The sequence below is a fragment of the Ursus maritimus genome, unplaced genomic scaffold, assembly GCF_017311325.1.
Source record: "Ursus maritimus isolate PB19 unplaced genomic scaffold, ASM1731132v1 scaffold_7, whole genome shotgun sequence".
Classification (NCBI taxonomy): Eukaryota; Metazoa; Chordata; class Mammalia; order Carnivora; family Ursidae; genus Ursus; species Ursus maritimus.
Window position 1 is genome coordinate 1,986,587 of NW_024426885.1, and position 20,856 is coordinate 2,007,442.

The 20,856-nt window shown below is 54.9% G+C and overlaps 1 protein-coding gene across 1 annotated transcript in view; it reads left to right on the forward strand.

Annotated features, from left to right (window-relative positions):
* The window catches only part of TCERG1L (transcription elongation regulator 1 like), a 182,832-nt gene that overhangs the window by 96,467 nt on the left and 65,509 nt on the right, over positions 1-20,856 (forward strand). The gene's annotated exons all lie outside the window — the stretch shown is intronic.

Genomic DNA, 20,856 nt, shown 5'->3' on the forward strand with positions numbered 1-20,856 from the left:
GGGGGAAGGGGGGTGTAAGGACATGCCACAGAATATAGTTTAAAATAGAGCAATCAAAAATAATAAGGGTCTAAGTGCCCAACAGCAGGGACTGAGCAAATTGCAATCTATGCTTCTGTTGAGAGATGAGACAGCTATTAAAATTGTGCTCGCGAAGAGCTTTGGAGGCATGGAGATGGTCTGTTAAAATATCAAGTAAGGCAAACGATCCCAGGGCTTCCGTGAGGGGCTTGCAGACACGAGAGTGAAGCCAATGCTCCAGGAAGGAGCTGCTGACACTTGTGTCTGCGTGACCGAGTATTCGCGTCAAGTCTGCAGAGATGCTGGGCTGTGACCCATTATGACCGCTGTGAGCAGTCTCCCTGCCACCTGCTCTCGGCTGCTTCTGCTGGGCTGGAGTGCTCATGGACTCTCGGGCTGCAGCGTGGGGAAGGGAAGGGCGAGTTCCTTTAGCTGGGCAGGCGCAGGGGGAATACCTTTCCGTGGCCCACGGCTCCTGTCCGGCAGGGCAGGGCCGGCCATGCTAGGTGGGCACAGCTCCCAGGGCGGGTGCAGCCACCGGCTCTGCTCTCACCTCTGTCCGGCCACAGCTGGCACTGGGGGAGCGTGTGGGTGCCCAGGACGTGGGACCAGGTTGGAAGCATGTGGGTGAGATCTTCTTTCAGTCGTCGATGTGTCCAACTGGAAAGTGAGGATTCATTTCTAACAACTGCTCTTGTCTGCACCTACTCCGTAAGGCAGCATATATGTGACACACACACCCTACGTGGCCATGACTTCCCATGGTAACCCCACACAACCACAGCACCGAAGTTACGGGCTGCCTGTGCCCCTGGGCAGAGCCCACGGCAGCGTTGCACCCAGCAAGCCCGTCTGCCTGCGTACAGCTTTGGGGGCATGGGCAGGTGCTCTGGACCCAGGCAGGGGGTTCCATCATGGTCCTGTGCCCCCTCACCCCCCATGGAAGCTCTTGGAAGAGCAGAGGTGGGAAGACCGTCCAGGAGAACATTGTGAGAAAGAAGCATTGCCATGGCCCATTTCAGGAAGGGATTCCCAACATGACTCAACCTTGACAATCGGGTTGAGCTTGATTTCATAAGCCGGGTTCTGGCTGTCCTCACAGGGTTCTAAGCCTTTCGGATGATAGGCCTTTCTGTCAGCTTCCCGGTCTGGTTTCTGAGCAGAGATGCACCCACATAAGGAAGACAGCCACACACACTGGCCAAGTGAGAACGGGCAGGCTGTGATTCAGGCTTTCTGTTCGTGATTCCAGGCTCCAGGGAAGTTTGCTATGTGACAAGAGTATTCACCTGTTCCCCATTTCACCACTGTCCCCATGCTCTTCGCAGTGAGTCCCAAGTGTGCTAACCCTGAAACATGGCCTGGACCAGCGCGACGGGACCAGCGGGTGGAGGCGGGGTCTGCAGACAGCAGGAGGGCCTGGCTCCCAGGGTCTGTGCTGCTCCGGGACCTCAGGAAGAGGAGCAGCCAAAACATGGGGTGGGGGGTTTGGATTTAGTAACACAGGTGCATCGCCTGCCCAATTCTATCATCAACTTTCTTTGCTCTTTGATCTTAAGATAGTGTGTGTGTGTGTGTGTGTGTGTGTGTGTGTGTATTCATGCAAAAATGTACGAATGGACTCTGCTCCTGGCCGGCACTTGGTGTGTGATGAAGGAGGCATCTCAGATCAAGGGTGACGTGGGTCATCAGGATGATGGTGCCGAGAACACAGAAGCCACCAGGCGGATTGCGAAGGCGCATCCGTACCTCACACCAGACGTTCAGAGGGAGCCAACGATGCCCGGCAAGAGTCCGTGACGTGCTGTTGCAGTGAGGAGCTCTTTCCCGGAACAGCAAAACCCCGGAAGCCCTGAATGAAATGACTTGCAAATCTGACCCCGTAGAAATAAAAACGTGGGCCACAGAAACCATGATCGGGGCCCCTGGGGGGCTCAGCTGTTAAGCGTCTGCCTTCGGCTCAGGTCATGATCTCAGGGTTGTGGGATCGAGCCCCGCATCGGGCTCCCTGTGCGGCAGGGGGCCTACTTCTCCCTCTCCCACTCTCCCTGCTTGTGTTCCCTCTCTCGCTGCCTCTCTGTCAAATAAATAAATAAAATCTTAAAAAGAAAAAAGAAGAGAAAAGAAAGCCTGATCAGAATGAGAGTGACGGGAAGAAGCATTTTGCCATTCCTTTCCCAGCCACAAGGGCTCCGTGAATCTATAAGACAAAGGTCCACAGTCCAAAGGGAAAAGAGGCCGATGTCACGGGCATATAGTTCACGGAAGAGGACGTACAGCAGAGGGACCTTTTCAGCTGTGGGAAGGTGCCTCTCGCAGTCATTACGATACCGGGTCTGTCTTCATCGGAATGGACATTCCGGGGCACAGGAAATGTCCTCTGTCTGGTTCCCCGTGTACTCCCCTGGGCCAAGAACAGTGCCTGGCACATAGTAGGTTCTCAGTAAGCACGTGTTCAGTGGAGGAGCCCGAAGTAAAGGGATCTCTCTTAAGACAAGCACGGCCTCTCAGATTGGCCCCGGGCAACACCTGACACCGGTAGGGTGGATGCCGGCAGCCGCACACGCCCCCGGGGGGGTGGGTGCTCACTCATTAAAATCAGAAATGGCATGGCCAGTTTGTCAACGTCAAAATCAAAATCGCAGAGACTGTAGGCTCCTACCCAGCCACTCTGCTAGGGGCTGTACCTTCACCTGAACTGCTGGGGGGCAGGAGACAAGGACGCAGGGCTGCTCGTGGCAGTACCAGCTTGTACGAGCAAAAGGCTGGAAGAGTCGTCATGTCCGTGTACGAGAACACAGTAAAAGTGAGCGTGCTCTGCTCCTTCCCACGCAGGACTCCTCGAAACGGGGGGAGAGGGTTCTACACACTCGGGTCGTTGGCACAGTGGATATTCAGAGCTGTTAAAAAGACAATGCCCACTTTCTTTACCTGGGTCTCAAAGATACGTGGTTAGATTTAGGAGAAAAGGCACAATGTAAACCTATATCATGGAACATCTGTGTCCAGAAAAAAAACCCTGTATCTTCATATTTGTGTAAATGTGCAGAATGTCTGAGAGGCTCACAGAGGCGGGGCTAACGTTCATTAATTCCAAAGAGGGTTCTGCGTGTGGGTTTAGGACTGGAGGGAGATATTTCACGTTATATCCTTCTGTATTTTTTTGGAATTTGAGTAATTATTCATTGGGCATATTATCTATTAACATTTACGTTGATTTAGAAAGTAAGGTGCAGAGTCAGTCCCACGTACGTGCACAACTGTCGCAGGCAAACATCCAAAGTCACGGGGCGCCTGGGTAGCGCAGTCGTGAAGCGTCTGCCTTTGGCTCAGGGCGTGATCCCGGCGTTCTGGGATCGAGTCCCACATCAGGCTCCTCCGCTATGAGCCTGCTTCTTCCTCTCCCACCCCCCTGCTGTGTTCCCTCTCTCGCTGGCTGTCTCTCTGTCACATAAATAAATAAAAAATCTTTAAAAAAAAAAAAAATCCAAAGTCACATGTGTTGAAGCATTTGTGTGAAGCCTCTTTTGAATTTTCTGTAATAATTATCCTGAATTAATGTTAATTATGTGCCCATTACTGAGTGTAGGAGTCACTGAAATATAGAAATTCGGATTTGTTTTTGCAGTACTTAGATGTTGGGGCAGCCTACAAGCAAAATTTGCCTTTTATTTCAGAAGCTCATTGCCCTCTGACTGTGGCCTATATATTTCCAGTGTGGATAAAGTAATTGAGCAAGCCGGAGGGATCTTTTATCTCCCTGTAAAAACTTCGAAACCCATTTTCTAGGTGTTCTGCATGGAAACTAGCCGAGCACGCTCATTTTTATTGTGTTCCGTTGTATCAGGCGGTCCTTTGATTCCCACTATTTCAACTCATAAACCTTGCCATCAATGAAACTAATTGCATCAGAAACAGCCAGGGAACTTCAGGAGCATTCAACACACATAAATAACACCGCCAATTAACCGCCAGGACGGCGGAGCCCTCCATCTTCTTGTCAAAAGCCGGGTGCTCATGCCTCTAATTGCACCAGGGGTGGGTGGTGGCGGTGTGTGCTGGGGACAGAGCGGAGGAGAGGCTGCCTTTTGGGAGGAGAGGAGCACCTCAGGATACAGATTGTGTGTTTACTCACTTCCAAATTGATCCCCTTCCTCCAGGCCGGAGACTAGCCAGGGAAGGAGCAGTGGTTGTGCGGGACATGGGGGTGCTCCCCTCTTCCTTCTGCCTGCTCCCCCTACGTGCCCCAAAGTGGCGGGACCAAGCGCGGTGTAGGGGTGCTGCGTGGGCCCACAGGGGAGCTCCCCGGGCAGAACCGAGTGGCTCAGGCATCGCACACGGAGCGGTTTCGTCGTTGGCAGGTAGTGAAGGGGGCCGGCAGGAAGTTGAGAAATTTCCAGGCTGAAGGGAGAACCAAGGAGGCTCTGCTGCCCGCAAGGGGCAGATGATCTCAGCCTTGGTTTTCTTGCGTGGAGTGGACAAAGGGCAGGAGAGATGTCCCTGTGCAAGCGTCCTGCCCAGGGCAGCAGTAGTGTGGCGTGGGGACGGGGCCAGTCCTTCACGAGGCCATCGGGTGGAATCTCAGCAGAGCATAGCGCCAGACCCATGCTCCCGCTGGGCCACCTGGACATCCATCGTGAGTCCCAGACAGAGGGAGTGTCCAGGACAGCTCTGGATGAGCTCGGCCCTGGACTCTGAGGTCATGCGGCCCCATTGCGAGTATCTGCTGCTCATTTCATCACTGCCCCTGCCCGTTCCTCAGAGCCTCCTGCACAGGGAACTGGGGTGGGGCTGATGGCGCCCTTGACTGGCACGTGCCATCACTGAGGTCCCTGTGTCGGGACAGTCCTGTGTCCTCCGTCCACGGCACTTTGGCCCGCGGTCCACAGTTACCCTTGGAGTGTGTCTCTGGTGGCCTTCCCTGGTCCTCAGGCCGAGCCGTGTGTTGGAGTGGAGGGAGGGAGGGGGCTGCCAGGGGAAGGACCCTTGTGGGGCACTCAGTGCCGAGTGGCAGGCGGGGCTAGAGCCTTCTGAGCAAATCGTGTTTTAATTGGGTTGTTTGTCTTCTTATTAAGTTGTTACAGGTTTTTATGTATTCTGAATGCTAAACCCTTTTCAGATAAATGATTTGGAAATATTTTCTGCCATTTTGTGGGTCTTTTCACTTTCTTAATGTTGTCCTTTGATGCGTAAAAGTTTTTCATTTTGGAAAAGGTACAATTTATTTGTTTTTTTCTTTTGCTGCTCATGTTTTTGGTGTCATAGCCAAAAATCCACTGCCAAGCCCAAGGTCACATCTCTGTCTTTTGAAAATCTTTATCACATTCTTCTCTATTTCAAGATATTTGAAGTTGTTTTCCTTCCTTTCTTTTTTTTTTCCTTAGAGAGGGACAGAGAGAGAGTATGTGAGTGGGGGTGGGGAGGGGCAGAAGGAGAGAAAATCTCAGGCAGACTCCCTGCTGAGTGTGGAGCCTGACGTGGGGTCGATCTCACAACCCTGAGAACACGATCTGAACCAAATCCAAGAGCTGGACCCTTAACTAACCAAGCCACGCAGCAGCCCTGATGGTGTCTTTCAAATGTATATGTACGCATGTTAATGTGGATTGACATGTGTAGGTGTAAGCTCCAGAGTAAGACAGAGTGCATGGAGATAGACGAGAGCACAGGTATATGTACACGTATGTTCCACATGTCTATATTAAACATAATGTGTATTATATATTTTATGTATTTTTTCCTAGAAACTAGCTGTGCTTCCTGATGGTTTTACACATTCGTCTCCATTGCATGAGGTCCACTGCCATTCACGGACCTGTGTCCTCCAGTTGACCTTGTTCTTTCATGCCGTAGGTGTGCTCAGGTGTCTGGCAGCCCAGCTTCAGGATCAGCCAGTAGAAAGCTGGCTGTGACTTCCGTAACCACAGAGCCTCCGGACGCAGATCTTCCTCGAGGTCGCGTGCGCTGGGAGCTGGCCACTTGGTGGTGGGGCCTTCGAGGTTTGGGGTGAGGGTTTTGCTCCGGAATGGAAAACCCCCACGCTAGCTGCCTTGGCTTCTGCCAGATAGTGTGTCCGCCTTCCTGTTTATTGGCTGATTTGTTGCTCTTTTGTCCGACTGCTCTGCACATGGGAGGGGGCAGACTGATAAGCCCACTTACCTCTTCCAGGGGGTGGTCGTTCATTCATTTGAGCAAATATACATTTAATCAGCCATCCAATGTTCATTAAGCATCTATTTTGTGTCGATCACACAGTTGATTTAAAATAGATTTAAAGATTAAAAGACATGGCTTCTGTGTTCCAGGAGCTCAGAGACCTGAAACGAGTCGTTTGAATGCGATATGCCAGAATAGAAATATATATATTTGAAAACGCAGAACAATGAGGTGTTTACCCTGATGTGAAGGCTTTACTGAGGGTGGCATTCTCTGTTGCACAGAGAGGAAGGACTGTCAGCCAGGAAGGCAGACAAATCCCAGGAAATAGTAGCTTCCGGGACAGATACAGACAGTGCGGTGAGCTGGAGAAGCCCACGGCTCTGCCTGCCCAGAGGCAGAGAGGAGGAATGGTCTCCGAGGTGGAAGCGTGACTTTGGCCAAAGGGCTAGGGGATCCCCACTGAACCCCGTGTCTGTGCAGGTGTGTGATGGACAGAAATGCTGGAGACATGGTTTCCACCTTGAAAGAGTTTATCTTCCAAGAAGGAGAGATTCATCAGCCAACAGTTTAGCACAGTCTGTAAAGACACGAGAAGTAGAGCGGAGGGCGGGGCAAGGATGTTGTGCTTGCCGTGGGGAGTCATGGACGGTCGCGGGGGGACGAGCCCTGAGCTGTGTCCAGGAGGGGTGGAGAAGGGGTTCTGGACTGAGCAGGTTCTAAAGCAGCATGCCATGCTCATTCTGGGGAGGGGGTTCGGGCGGTGGGGGGCTCCCGGGGAACAAGATACTGATGGGGAAGGAATGGGATTCAAGGTGCCACTGCCGGGCATTGGGTCAGATCTGCAGTAGTCGTGTGGTTGGTGGACAGAGACTCTGACTCTAGGTGACACAGAGCTGACGAGGTGGTAACCAGCCCAGCAGACCTGGTGGAAGGTGAACTCAGGACGAGAACCTGCATTTGAGTATTTCTGAAACAAGCGTTTCTTGTTACTAGGTGCTTCATGGTACGTGTAGGATTAATTGTTTTTCATTTTTAATACCTTTATAAGAAGTAGTCATTAAAAATGCACGTTCCTTAGAACACGTCTGCCATCCTGCACGCCGGAGCAAGCCCCCATCTTGGGCTGTACCCAGCACAGTCCATGGCACGTGGCCGGGTCGGGTCTCGTGCTCTGTGGCATCTGCAGAATGTGCTTGCCCTTGTCATAGAGATGGGTTTGTGTACATGGAGATGGGCTGGCTTCTTGATGGCCTCTGCAGGGGGATTATTCTTTCAGGTGACGGGTGGTTTACTCTGCAGCCAAACCAAATCAGATTGTGCAGGCCGACGTCACAAATCAACGTGTGGAAACAGCACTGTTTCGTACCCCTTAGCACATAGACTAGCGATCCCAAGCCTGTATTCTTTAAAGGTTATGTTTGCCTTAAACTAATTAAAGCCATTTGTATCAAATGACTGGAATAACTTTCCTTTTGAAAATAAAGAAAATAACTGAAGGAAGTTGGATTTTTTTTAAAAAGTCTGAGTTAATTTCATCAACTGAAATGAGAACTGCACTATTAATTTTATTACATCTAAATGTGAAAATAAATCAGCTAGGTGAGGACTGCATTTTCATATAGATTAGTCTGCAGAAAGTCAGCGCTGACTCAGTGTGAGCTCTTCAGAGAGCAGGCAGAGCACACGTGCCAGGATGCAGGCACAGGAATCAAGAGGCCACCGCAGCCCGATGTGCGTCCGCAGACGATGGCTCCATTGAGCATCACCTCTTGTTTAAATCACACAGAGTTACAGGAAACACAAGTACACTTTTGTGCCCTGGGCATAAGCCCTCGTGAGTATGTGTTCATTTAAATAATGCAGGTGAGTTGGGTTAGGATGAATTTATGACAAATCATGATTTACAGCTAAGAGGATTTTTAAAATAGATGCTGTTCCTTTCAACTTACGTTTGCAATGAGGTCCAGCGGGTGCCGAGCCCCCAGGCAGTTGCAGGGGCCAGAACGACGCTGGGCGAGGTAGGCAGCCCCTCACCATCGTTATGATGTGATAGACCCTTGATAACCTGTTTCATCTCCGCCATATGACGACAGTGCCGGACGCATTTCTAAGGACACAGGAGGAAATTCTTCAGGATTTTGTCTCTGATGTCTGCTCACGGGGGTCCAAGACCAGCAGAAGGGTCTGGAGTATTCAGCAGGTGGCTTGACTCAGGGCTGGGGAATGCAGGCACCAGTCACACAGAAGTGCTCAGACACGCCACTGCATCCCAGCCGTGCCCGTTTCCACGTCCTGGTTACAGCTACACGTTAGTACAGCCATGAGGCTTTGGGAGGAACAAATCGTCTTTCCCCATACATTGGGAAACAGTCAATGTTTCTCTTAAACTTCTTGTGCTAGAATCATTGCTAGCACAATGTTCTGGAAGGCCCGTCTAGACGACCAGCCTGCATTTGTCAAAGGTGACTGGACCCGGGGCCTGAATTTGCACTTGGGGGGAGTAGGGAGCCCGAGAGCCCCTCTGCTCCTGACCCACAGGGGTCCTCTGTGCTTGCTCACCCCCAGGCAGAGTCTGCCTGGTGGATAAAGCTGGTTTCGGATGATTTTGGCCCAGAACTGCTAGAATCCCATTGCGTGCGCACCTGCTATGATAGATACTGTGCACAGTACCGCCCGTAGCCGGAATCTTCCATGTGGTTTTGTTATGGACAGAATGCCTGTGTTCCCCGAAGTCATATGTTGAAGCCCTAGCCGCCAGGGTGATGGTATTTGGAGGTGGAGCCGTGGGGAGGTTGTGAGGTTTAGATGTGGACATGGGAGGGGCCCTCATGATGGGATTAGCGCCCTTGTAAAAAGAGAACCCAGCATGCTCTTCCTCTCCATGAAGACGCAGTGAGGAGGCCGCACTGCAGGCCAGGCCGAGGCTCTCACCAGAATCCCACAGGGCCAGCAACGTGTTCTGGGGCTCCTAGCCTCTGGACCTGTCAGGAAGACATGCCTCACACCTGTGGTGTGTGTTACAGACGTCATTTGTCCCGTTCCGTTGGGACAACTGAAACTCAGAGAAGGAAGCCGTTGTCCCTGTAGGGTACGAAGACTCGTCCCTTCTTCCCTTCTACGTTCTTTGGCTAAAATGATAATTCGATTCGCATAAGATAGATTAACAGGAGGAAAACAAATTTAATTATGTTCGTACTGGATCCCCACAAAGAAATAAGGGGCCCCTGGACTGTCAGGCAGTGAGGCTTACCTGCCCTCCTGAGCTAAGTAGAAAGGGGTAAGGGTCTGGCTCCCAAGGAGGGAAAACAATTCACAGGAGGCAGGAGCAGCAGAAGTTCTAGGAGAAGTCTTTCTTATGTAAAAAAAAACAAAACAAAAACTTTTATCTCTGGAAAGAGCTCTCTTCCTGGTACAGGCCCCCTATTTAAACTCCAAGGAAGGAGAAGGCAGTTAAGGGGGAGGTGAAACGCTCTTCTTGTCGGCTGGGCCCTAATGGTCTTTAGCTAGAAATAACCAACATTCTCTGTGGCCTGCCCCAGACCTGTCGTCCCCATACTTCGGGGTAGTAAGCGGCCCAGCAGCGCTTGGATTCCCAGGCCCCCCTTCTGAGCCCTTCTCCAGCCTGGTCCCCGAGGGTGCAGTGCTGCTGCCCCGTCCTCCCTGATTCCTGGTCCTCCCAGACCAGGTGGAGGGAACGGGGTCCCTCCCTGAACCCCCCTGCAGCTCCCTCCTCCCAGGCCTGGGCTCCATGGTGGGGGCTGGAGGACAGGAGAACATATCTCAACTGAGCAGAGGGGAGCAGCAGTGGGGAGCCCCCAGACTGGCTCAGTTCCATGGGGCAGTGACTGTGTGTGTGTGGCAGGGCACTGTGCCCTTCCTGGCCGGAGCCCTAATGTTGCCCTCACGGGAATGCAGCCAGCGAGGTGCTCTTGGGGTGCTCTCGAACCCAGAGTCTGAGCTACACAACTCCCCTCGAAGCCAACAGACTCAGGGGCCATAATTCCTGCTCCAGAAATACAGGTCTCACAGCCTCCCTCTTATATTACGCTTGCATAATATTGAATCCCATTCTTTTACAAAAATGTTCCTATTTGATAAAATTTAATGATGTAATTTAAAGTATGAATATATTTAATCGTGCATTTCTCTTCCATATGTAACTAAAGCTTATGAAAAGGTACTTTGGAGATGTTTTAAAGTCTGAAGCCGTGGGTACTCACGCTAACGTAGCTGGAGTGCTAAGACAGTATTTGAATCTGAGGCTGCAAGACTTAATTTCGGCTTTGTCGCAATGCACCTAAGGATGTTATAGGCCCCTCTTGAGATTCCTTCCTCTATGAAATCCTAGTAACAGTAATTAGGGGCCTGTGAAAGTAAAGCTCAGCCACTTTATCACATGTATAAAACTTCAACATACTGCGTGTAATGCATCAGGAATGGCATCGTTTATATTGGCAAGGCCCCACGTCGTCATCCGCACAAGGCCCCATGTCGTCGTCCGCACATTTTCCATCTTGGCTGCCCCGTGAACGTCCAAATGCAGGGAAGGGGGCTGCTGCTTGGCTGCTTGGCTCCCTGCTGCCCCTGCTTCCCTCCCCAGCCCCAGGCCCCTGGGGTTGGAGCTGGGTCAGGGCTAACTCAGCTCTGGGACTTTGTACCTGCTGACGCTCCTGGCCCCTTGCCCCCATCCCTTCCCGTCTTTGGGGTGTCAGTGTCTCAGTGTCATGTCCCGGAGACCTTCTCCATGCTCCTCGTGTGTGCGGGTCGCCCGCCCCACTGCAGAGGGGCCTGGCCTGGCCTGATCCGCGTGCCCCCGCTGCAGCGTTCGTTGGCCACTGGCTTGCTGCCGGCTGCCAAAGCTCGCGCTGGCCTCAGACTTTGCCTTTCTGTGTCTCAAACCCCTCACGTCTCATGCTGAGCTTAGAGCAGGGCAGTACTCAGCACATACTTCTGAGCAGAAGAGGAAGAAACGGTTGTGAACCCTTTGTCTTTGCGGAGGACTGCTGTCCCGGGGCTCAGAGATGGAAGTGGTCACCTGTCGGCAGCAGGACCAGAAGGGGTGTGTGGGCTGTGCCCTCAGGGAAAGACCATCCCATAGTCAGCCGCGTGACAAAACCATCACCAGTGTTGGTTAAGGTTCTGCCCACTTGCTATGGATTCTGGGTTAGCACAGTTGTTACCGACCTCAAAGCCAAAATCAGGAAGGTCTGTGGTCCGTGCTCAGGAACCTGGGATCGGGTGAGCTCGCTGGGCACCTTCGCCCCCAGCTGTCCCTGGTGGTCCCGTAGGTGGGTGGGGCTTTGTCTGAACTTTCCAGGCTCAAGAGGTTGGAGGAGCCACCCCAGGGTGGACTGCAGGCTGGGGGGGGGGGGCGTGCTCTTCAGGACCCACGGCGCTTGGAGGGGACAGCTTCTCAGGCCTCTGTTTAGCGCATTCTCGAATTAAAAGAAAAGTTTAAAAACCGTTTTAAATGATACGCATTTTAACGTTTCCACATTTCTCACTCAAGCCAGTCCTGCCTGTAAGCATGGCTTGGTCTCTCGCCGTGACCCAGAGGAGACAACGCGTCCTCACCCCGCAGGTGCTGCTCCACGGCCAGGAGGCCACGGGGGCGTGGCAGCCAGCCTGCTGTGCCAGGCGCCCCGCTCACCTCCTGCCTTGCACAGACCTGCGTTGTTCCCCTGTGCACGGAGCCAGGGGGAGTGTGTTCACGGGATCCCCGGCCGCCACGTGTGCGTGACATCCACCTGCTGGCGGGCTGCGGCCCCACGAGGAGGGCATGTCCCTGCGGGGTGTAGACATGCTCTCAGGAGCACATCTGAGCTCTGCAATGCCGGAGTCCGATGCGGTATTTGCACGGCTCTATCAGAATTGCTTTGTTTTCTCATTAAACAATTAGTTTGCGGCTCCTTGGAGTGTGCAGTGGGGTCCCATCTGTTGATTCTGTTGTTTGACTTGATGAAAGAGAGCCATCGAGTGTGGAAAACCAGACAGTCACCCTGGGAACATTTGTGCTGAGGCAGGTGCCTGGCAGGGGGTGTGGGGGCCTGGGGGGAGGCCGGCGCGGGGATGGGGTGGGGGGGGGAGCTCCCTCAGGGGGCTTCCCCACGGAGTGACCAGGGTCTCCCAGGCCCGGGGAGGATGGAGGTTTCCACCGCCCATTTCCAAATCAGGTGAGAGCCTATGGGGCAGGGTGTCCTACCCTGAGGTTAAGGGGCCCCACTGTGTCGTGAGGCCTGGGAAGCACGCTCAGCCGTCGGGGGCTCTTCCCAGCCTTTCAGGGACCACTCCAGAGCCCTGAGAGGCTCCTTATCACATTCATAGAGGCCCAGCGGGTGGGAAAGAGACACGTGTAGACTCCAGACCCACACCGTCCTTTTCCAAAACCACTTCGAGGCGCTCCTGCCAGTGAGCTTTCCCATTCCTACGGGGCCAACCCTGAAACCTCCACCGACCTCCTGGGACGTCACTCGTGCCATAGACCTGCTCTAGATTCATCATCCTGTTAAAGGGACCCAGGTGGGCTCGGAGTGCAGAGGCTCCGAGCAGCTTCCCAAGGAGGCTTCCCTGAGAGAGGTCAGCTTCAAGGTGGAGTCCCAGGGGCCAGGTGCGTCCCTCCACCGTGGCCTCAGGCCCTGGAAGCAGCTGTTTTGTTAAGGCTCCAAGGAGACCATGAGGATGCGGAAACGGCTCAGGTTGAAGGAGAGGGAGGGGAGGCGTGGCTGTCCTCAATGGACAGGCCGGTCAGGTGAGAGGTGGCCACAGTCTGTTCCCGGAGGAGACAGGTGAAAGTGATTGACCCCAGTGGCCCGAGGGGCTGGGTGGCTTTGGGGTGCGAGCATCATGAAAGAATGAGAGAAACAGGTGTGGGTCTTGAGCATTCAGCCTTTGGTGCAAAAGGGGAGGTGTCAGCTGGAATCCTCGTGGAAACATGTCCCTGAGCCTTCCCCCGAGCCCTTCATTTGTTCACCTCTTCACCTGTTCGCCTGTTCACCTGTTCAGCGCCCCAGAAGCAGGTGTTTGCTTGGACCTTGGAAGGTGTGCAGCTCCGAGAGGGCCCGCACTGCCCCCCCCCAGACCCAGCCAGCAAGCGGGAACGCCCCAGCCAGAGGAGAGGATCCAGTGCCCTTGGACTCAGAAGAGGGGCTTCCCCTGTAGGAGGGGGAATGATAACACTCTCGGGCAATTTCCAGAGATGCTGTCTGTTTCGAAAGCCGAGCATCACATTTATAGTTTTTACCACAGGGAACTTATTTTTGATGTCCCTTCAGGGCAAGTCAGCACTGACATTGTGTTTGTTCATTTGTCGCAACCTCAGTCAGGTTTCCTTCCTTTCCTCTCTGGCGCGTGTAGGCCTGAGACTCACCTAGCGAAGCAGCAGGTCCCGGCCAAGGCGCTCATCCTCCGTGATGGCTAAGAGCCCATCACGGTACTGTTACTAGTGTTTTCTGTGTGCGCATGGGCACGTGTGAGCGGAGGGGCGCGTGTCCACCTCCCAATGGGCCCCTGAGCCCCCGGAGCCAGCTCACGTCCCCAGAGTGAGCACAGCGACCAGCCCGGCTGTGACTTCGCAAAGGCCAGGCCGCTGGAGCACGTGGTGCCAGGTGCTCTCCAGAGCCTCCCCAGGTCCAGGGAGAGAGGCGGTGGTTCCCGGCTTTCCAGGTGCTCACTCCCTCACCGCTCTCGGGGCGGGTGTTGCTTAGGTAACTGCTGCTACCGAGAAATGGATCCGTGCTTTCTGGAAAAGCTTGAATGCTGTACTTTTGCCACACATTCTACCGGAGCCGGAGGGATACGTGTTGATGATGGTTTTCAAGTTTATGCGGCTCCGTCTCCCTCCCTCTCCCCTGCCCTTTCTGCCCCCCCTCCCTGTTTACACTTCCAGGCCCCTCTGCCTTCCGGCCTCCCCCTGCCCCACTCCTCCCCTCTTCCTGGTCCACGTTTGTGCCAGGGCCCACCATACACCTGACGGAGTGTTCAGAACTTTCTTAAGGAAATTCTCATTCACGATGATGTCTCTGTTGCCTTTCACATCCCTACTCGTGGATGATAATTTTAACGTTGAACATTTCTTTTGAAATCGCACGGGACTCACCTGTAGTTCATTCAGTCATTCACTGAACACATGTTGATGGGGTCAGTGGGGTGGACTGGGATGCTGGCCCTACTGGTCCCTCCCTACATAGACGCTGTGCCTGGCTGCCCACTCCTTCTGCTCACGGCCGCGTGGACCAGCTCTCCAGACGTGGCACAGCATTGGAGCCAGTTTCCCTTGCAGCCCTGCCCTCCCCCGGGGCTGGGCGTGGGGGGCACTGCCCACTGTGCTCCGCCTCCTGCTGGAAATGAGGAGTGGCGCTGTCACCGCCAGTGTCCCTCAGCCTGCCCTGCTCCACGCAGACTTCCCGTGGCCCCGTTGTAAGGTGGGCGCTCCCCGTTGGAAGCCTGCCTTCATCAGAGAACTGGAGTGGTTCGGGTTCTAGAACAGTCCACTGAGGATGGCCCATTCTGTCCAGCGGTGACATGCGCTCCTCCCGAATGCACACGGACCAGCAGCAGATTGTGGAAGGGCTGGCCTGGGATCTTGGCTGGGGATGGAGGGGGCAGAACCCTGTCCTGGGGGTGGAGTCACGTTACAGGACCTGATGCTTTCTGGCGGAGGATGCCAAGCTCACACCCTCCAATCTCAGGGTTTTAAAACCCTGTGTTCCAGCAGAGTGAAATCCAGGTTGTTACAAACTGGTAGAAAGTGAGTTCTCTTGGCAGCTTCTCAACTCTGGGAATCGCTGTCCATGGGAAGTTTGGAAGGACTCAGAATTGATTTGCCATTGATATGAAAACAGTCTTCAGTTATAGCAGAGCCCCAGCGGAGCCCTGGGACCTCATTGGCCAGCCTCTGCCGGGGTAGCGGGGAGGTGGGCCAGGACAAGCGGGTGCTGATGTCCCTGGCCTCCGCATGTCACCCCTTGGACCCCAGACTCCCTCCGACACCTGCTGTCCTGACCGCCCTGCGCTCCCCGCCCTGAGCAGGCTTGAGTCTCGCCACCAGGCAGAGGTCCTGTCTTTGTCCTGCAGAGGCTTCTGGGAAGGGGGCTGAAGCGCAGCCAACATCAGCATTTTGCCTCTGTTGCTGGCGCGCGGGCTGTGGGCTCCCGTGCGGCGCTTCTCAGTGAGCTGATGACATGGCTCTTCTATCCCAGTAACTGTGTCCGTGTGGACGTTCGGAGCCCCATCTTCACTGCAGGGAGCCGCACTCCTGGGTGTCTGGCTACTTTGACTCGTGGCCTCCCAGTCCCGGCTGCGTCGGCCTCTGTGTGGCCTCGAGGAGGTGGGAGACCCAGCCCACAAGTCCCCTGGTGGGGGAGGGGACAGATCACAGGACCCCCATGATTACCTGCCTTTGCCACCTCTGTGCCCGGCCACGCTGACAGCCGGCTTCCCTGCCGCCCCTGAGCCGACTCCCTAGGAGCTCACGACTCCCCGCCTCCTTCCAGTGGCAGGAGGCCGTCTGCTGGGTCCTGCCCTTTGGGAAACTCCTCACCAGCAGGGCTTGGCCGTTCACGGTGACGTCACAGGGACACAGGGACAGGATGCGTGGGTCTCCTTGGGGTGACGGGCCCGCACGGAAAAGGGATTGAAGGAGCCGTGGCTCCCTAGCACCCCGGTTCTCTCAGCTTCGCCTGTTCTCAGCCCTGAAGTCTGTGCTTTCTGCTTCTGTCCGTCTGTCCATCGGTGCCCCGGACCGTCAGCTCCTGCCAATTCAGCACTGGGCAGTATTAGAGCTGGAACATCCCGGCTTTCCCAGGGACGGGGTCGCCCTTGGACGCCCTAGTCCCCAGGAGGTACACTCCGAAAACCAGTGTGTTCTCCAGGCCTCATTTAGAACCGTGTACAACAGGCCAGACTGTGTCATTTTTATTACCTGAGACATAAATTGCATTTTTCTCCTTATTTTATTGTCACATTTTCAGGGGAGCTTGATGCCACTTAAATTGACAAACAACTTCTGCCCTCCCTAATGGTTTATTTTGTAACCTGGAAAATGACTCACCTGGTCTGTTTTTCTTACGTGTAAAATGAGATGATGGTTCCTGCTTTGCCCAAGCGTAGGGGAAAGGATGTCAGGGTGGTGCTTGGGGGGGGGGGTGCAAGGTTGAAATACTGTTCATTATTCCCCTAAGACACTTCTGTTCATGCACAATAAATTCTCTGTTCCTGGAGGTGAGAACATTCAAATATGGAAATGGGGTCGCCAGACTGGCAAACCCAGAAAACGGAGCCCCTGGGACTCCCGGCTTGTCCGCTAACACTCAGCTGTCTATGCAGGCCTGTCGCGAGTGGACGTCACTGGGGCAGACACCTGTTCCCAGGCTCGGTGTCCCTGCAACGGGCCGTCCACGGAGCCCGTCTCCTTGTTAACGTCCAGCACGCTGCAGGCTGAGGCCAGCGTGTACACTGGGGTTCGTGGTGTGGATTTTGTTTGTAAACCCTTTGTATACGGCTAGTGGTCTGCACCAGCTGGAGGACTCAGGTTGTCCCATGGTCCCCTCCAACCTCGTGCCACCCTGGTAAATCACCGTCGGGGTCACGTGCGGGAGACACGGGTGGGTCAGGCGTTCTTAGCCTCCGAACAGATTTCCCGCCTAGTTCCAAATCCATCAGTGGAGGTTGGTTCCAAAGGGGCAGTCGTCTGAGGTGCTGCTGGCTTTCAGGATGGAAACAGTGAGTTCTCTCTCCTGCCCTCTTCCTTGGGATTGATCCATTTTCCAGAGTTGACCCTTCTACCCCGCAGGAACCCTGAAGACTGTCTCAACAGCCCCCCAGCGTCGCTTCTCTTTCTTTGGGATATACCCCACAGAGTTCCCAGTACCGAGATGAATTTAAGATCCCCAAATTGGGAGAAACCTGACAGATCGTCTCATTTTATGGATGGGGAGACTGAGACCAGGGGAGGTCAGCACTGACTGAGTTGGAATTAGATGGAACGTAGAATTTTCCCTTGAATTAAGAGATACTGATATATTTCCCTCATCTTTTTGATACATTAGGTACTTTTGTCTGCAGTTTGTTTTAATAATTAAAATAAATAAATTTTTGAATGTTTAAAAAAAACAAAACCCTGCTCTTTGTCCAGTAGAAGCAGCCTTTGCTGAGTGGAGGGTCTAGCTCCCTCCAGACCTGCTGCCCTGTCGTGTGCCCCGGAGCCGTCTTTGATCGGTGGCCTGATGTTCTGATTTTTTTCAAGGGGTTGAGTTACGGCTCCTGTGTGCCTTCCCAGGGCTGTCGCTGTGTCCTGGCCTCAGGTCACCCTGACGGACTCGAGGGAAGAGCTGGCTAATTGCTCACATCGCTTTCCTTGCGTGTCCCCTAACCGGGGCTGGGCTGGTTCCATGTGAGCCGCACATCAGTGCTTGTCGGGTGACGGATGTGGTGATTTTCAGCAGAGTGGCCTGCCCTCCTTCCAGACCTCCACGGGGCCTTTCCTGAGCCTCTGGCCTCTCAGCCCTGCCAGGAGCAAAATCGAAGCACAAGCCATTTGAGAGCACTTCAGATCGCAGCGCCGGGCGTGATCGATAGGTGGACGGCGCTGAAAGCTCTGGCCCCCTGGCCCCGCTCCACCCCAAAACACTTCGTGCAGCCCTAGCTGCCTGCGCCCAGGGCATCGCGACTTGCAGACTGTCCTCCATCAACATGCTCTCTTAGACACTCGAGGGAGCCTTTCCTGACAACATCGTCGGGCTCTGTGGAGAGGCCCAGAGCAAGGAGTACGTGGGGTGTCAGAGCGGCCCCCGAAGTGCCCACAGGGAGCCGTGCAGTGAGCACACCCGCAGTGGAACGGCCCAGACGCCAACCCCATTCCGCCTGAGAGCCCGAGGCACAGCGGCGGCTGCGACCCCGTGCCTGTGAGTCTGTTAGCAGAGGTGGACGGGCTCCTGGAGAGGCCTCGCAGTGCTCGGCACCAGCACCTGTCCCAGGGAGCCCGGCAGCCCGCAGCATGTGATTCAGGGCTTCGAGATAATCTTCACCGGCAGTGCAAATGCTTCGACCTCAAAAGCCAGATTCGAACAGCTGATGTTTACCAGGATCAACCATTTTCAGTAAGAGGAAGGTTGTAATATGTTTCCTCAAGATAATGCGAGAACATACTTGAGTAAGGCAATTCTCGTTTGAGATGAGCCCGGTGAGCCTGTGGCCTTGCTGTCTGGTCTCCGAACGCGGTTCTTTGGAGTGAGTCCCTCACATGCAGGGAAGATCCCGACACGCGTGCTGGTTCACGGGGCTGGGATCTTCCGTGGGGCCACCACTGGCCAACGTGGAGTCCGTCGTGGAGAAGGACAGCACACCCTCCTGGGCTCTAGCACGGCCCCTTGAGGTTTGCGGAAAATGCAGACCAGTGGCTCTGGCTTGGGCTTCGGCAGGAAGTAAAGCGCCATCCGCTCATTTCTAGTGACAACGCAGGTCCCAGTCCAGGGCCATCCGGGAAGAGTGGGACTCTGGCCAAAGCCCGAGCATTTCCGCGCCTTCGGCCTGCTTTGGGCTGGGTCTCGGCCAGGAGGCAGGAGGGTGGGCTCAGCTCATCTCTGTTCTCGGGCCTCCCCAGTGCAGCAGAGAGCATGGGTCTGGGGTCCTGCCTGACGGCTCTGGGAGCTCCTTCAACGCTGCTGTCCAAGGGCTCGGCAGGGCTCCCGGTGGCCAGCCTCCTTTGTCACAGAAGCTGCTCTGGCGGGTTCCACAGCCACCCACCCTCTGTGGCTCTGTCCTCTGTGGTCCCCTGACGCCGGCCCATGCATGTCTCTGGCCGGTCTGGACAGCCTTCCACCCACACGCTCTCTCCCTCGTGGCGGGATCGAGGGGCCACGGGCTAGAGCCGAGACGGGATCCCAGGTCTGGCGTCTTGTTACCGGCCCGGGCCCCTCGGAAGGGTGGAGCGGAGCTTCCAGGAAGTCTGTTGTGACTGGGTAGAGTCGCCCACACTTGCTGTATGGTAGCTTCCACCAGAAGCAGAAGACGATGTTGTTGAAGCTGCTGGATGTTTAGGTCATGAGTCTTCACGGCACGGATGGTGTCCACGGAGTAAAGCGGGGGAGCGGGCAGCCCCGGGGGGAAGCGTGGACAGATGTGGCTTTGACATTGACGCTGGTCATCAGGCATCGTTAACGTGAGGTTGTGGTGTCCCCACATACAGCCTAAGACACTGACGCAGTGGTCCTGGGGCGTCAAAGTGAAAACCTGCTCTCCTGAGACAGCTGGTAAACTGAGTCACACTTGTCTTCCCCTCGGCTTTCCCAGGCCGTGCCTCACTTTCTGCCGTGTCTTGTACCTTTAGCTCCTCCCTCCATGTGGACGTGTGGCCCGTGCTGTGGGGCTGGGGCTGCTGGTGGGAGGCACGGCCCTCTGTGGAACCCACAGAGGTCTGGGCACCCAGGCTTCTCACTGCTCCTCATACCTGGACGGGAGGTGGACTTTGGGGAGGAATCCCTCCAGGTTCCGGAGAGGTTAGTGCCGTGCTGGGGCTCTGCTTATCCCTAGGAGTGATAATAAAATATCCCTACTGCCCCGAGGCTAGAATTTTCATGACTCAGGTTTGGTTAGACAGTTCAGTGAGGCTTGACCGTTCCCCGGGGCTCATCTGGACATGGACCTGGATTTGGTGTTGCCAGGCCCCAAGCCATGTCTCCTGGGGGTGGGCACGGCTGCCCTGGGGCCCGGAGGTCAGCACTAACCCACCTCTGGGCTCCAGGACAGGCTGCCCTGCCGGCTGAACCCAGCTCTGCAGCCCTGAGAGTTCCAGGTGCAGATACCACTGTGGACAGATGACGGGGCCCCACGTGGGATCCTGGCCTGTGTGGCCCCTGCCCACAGCCTCCTTGCCAGGATACATGGCAGAGGAAGCCAGGTTTGCAGCAGGTTAAGGAAGGTGGGATAGGGGTGCAGGGGGATCATTTGGACCCCAAGTCCGCCCTTCCTGGCTCCACCCTGCGAGCACAGGCCTCAAGGCACCTTCCCTCCCCTGCCTTGTGTGTCTGTGTGTGTGTGTGTGTGCACACGCACGTGTGTCAAGCAGTCTTGTTCCCCTCCCGCTGTCCCCAGGGAAGGATCCACCCAGGGCCTTCCCGGCTGTGCAGGATAGACAACAGCTCCAGGTCAGGCAGTCCTCCCGTTTCCAGGGTCCTGACCTTCAAGCCTCTTCCAGAGGGAACATATCTATTTGTTAGGTTGCTGTGTGGTTAGATGGCTTGGGATTTTTTGTTTTAATTCTTAGTATGAAAACAATGGTTAATCGTGCTGTGTTTCACTGCCCCTGTTTATGGATCGCAAACATCTGAGGGCTGGGTGGACAGGTTAGAATAGGAGGAAGCCTCATCTTTGTTTTTGTATGCAGAAACCACATTTTTGCCATTTCCCCCCTCCTTTACCCCAAACAACTGCTTTTCAAAATGCCATGTGGGTCGGCCCATGGCAAAGCCAGCGCCCACGTTAGTGATAGGTGCACAGTCTGACCAGCGTGGACCCCGCCCACCCCCCTATCAGGATGGGGACCAAGGGTGGCCCGTCTTGGCCACCAGCCACCGAGGCCAAGAAAGCCTGGTTCTTCTGTTCCACGTTGGCCCTTATCCCTTGTCAAGGCCCTTCAGTGTGTGAGCCTGTGGCCGTCCATCCATGACCCCCGTGGCCTGG